The 1,751-nt window shown below is 34.5% G+C and overlaps 1 non-coding gene across 1 annotated transcript; it reads left to right on the forward strand.

Annotated features, from left to right (window-relative positions):
* TRNAG-GCC lies at window positions 493-563 on the forward strand. Its single transcript has one exon. It is a non-coding gene; the product is annotated as a tRNA-Gly (tRNA).

The raw sequence follows: 1,751 nt of genomic DNA on the forward strand, positions 1-1,751 counted from the left end.
TTAATTTGAATTGGCATAATAAATTCATTTATTACTTGCAGAATGGGACTTTACCCTAAGACAAGCATGCTCTCGATAACTCCGAGTGCGTCTCATCCCGTACTGCCTGCCTTGTTGAAGGAGAATTATATTTGAGAATATTCAAGGCTCCAAAAGCTAAAATGCCACATGGGCGAAACAAATAAAATATATGATGGGAGAAATTTATAAAGAAAGCAGTGAAAATTACTCCGGTAATAAGGCTTTAAATCAAAACTCATCAAAGTCAGTATGAATAGCTCAAATCAAGATATGGCATGATCCTCGACAACATTTTGGAACCTCCATAGTTCCCAACCAGAGTACAAAATATTTGATAAAAGAATACAATTAAATAAAAAACCTATATTGGAAATCGTTCCGAAAGAGAATATGTGTCCCGGCACTGCACAAAAAAGATCCGGTTATATATCATATATGTGGGTACATATTGTGTATCAAGAACAAAAAAATGCGGATATGGTCGAATGGTAAAATTTCTCTTTGCCAAGGAGAAGATGCGGGTTCGATTCCCGCTATCCGCCCAAGATCCAAGATAAAGTAATTTTATTACTATTTATTTATTATTTAATTTCATAANCATATCAAGCATAAACACTTCAAACAGTGTTGAATGAGTTCTTCAAAAATACGTATACTACACGTACACAAAAAGGATCGAGAACTCCATGTCAGAGTCAAGAATCCCACGATAAAAAACGAGAGTTTTACATCTAAGTCAAGATAAAGGTATGCAAATATGCCACCAGAATAAAGTTCACTTTGAACAAACACGCAACTTATATTCGGTCCAACAACGACCATTCAAGCGAAATATAAGCCTTTCTTAATGGCTAATTGTATTATGACTCGGATCGATTATCCCGTAAATCTCAAATATTATTTCGGACATGTGTTCCTCTCTACTTGGAAGTATGTTCATATACTCCAATTTGGATTCAAATCCAATCGAATTAAATGTCTCTTCAGGACAAATCTACTAAGATATATATTTATTTGGGATCAATATTCCCTCAAACTCAATGTCTTACCGGGATCAATACTCCCGTAAATCTTAATGGGGTCAATACTCTTGTAAATCCTATCGGGATTAATAATCCCTCAGACTAAAAGTCTACTCGGATCAATCGATCCTATTTTACGCCCGAATGAAAAGGAGACGTCCTATTCATAGCGTTTAAAGTATATAAAAGAGCTCTCTTTTATTTGAAAGTTAGACACCCAAAGGTGCAACTTTAGACATTGCACAAGTAACGATGCATTCAAATGTATATTTTAAGTCTAAAAGACTAAGTATGAGCACTCAAATAATTTTTTGAAGTGCCAAGAAAAACTTGTACTCGGATAAATTCTCTAAAAAACCAAATGATGATATTAGACTCGAAAGATACGAGGAATACTGTATTATTCCCAGTCTAGGTGATACGTTGGTATTTTACCAACTTATCTTGTCTTTAAATCTATACTTTTGCTATGTTTGAATGATAAAATAGTGTATTTAATGTCATTTACTTCTATATTACAGGTTGTATGTGATTTAGAGGTAATGGTGAAGAAACCAAGTAAAAACAAGTCAAAAAGGAGCTAAAATGGAGAAATAATGTCTGCCCAGTTTTTACTCTATGCGATCGCAAGAATGGGTATGCGATCGCATAAGTCAACAAAAGTGAAGCAGTGCGAACGCATATATACTGGTGCGAACGCAAAGAAGA

This window comes from Nicotiana attenuata, chromosome 12 (genome assembly GCF_001879085.1).
Source record: "Nicotiana attenuata strain UT chromosome 12, NIATTr2, whole genome shotgun sequence".
Classification (NCBI taxonomy): Eukaryota; Viridiplantae; Streptophyta; class Magnoliopsida; order Solanales; family Solanaceae; genus Nicotiana; species Nicotiana attenuata.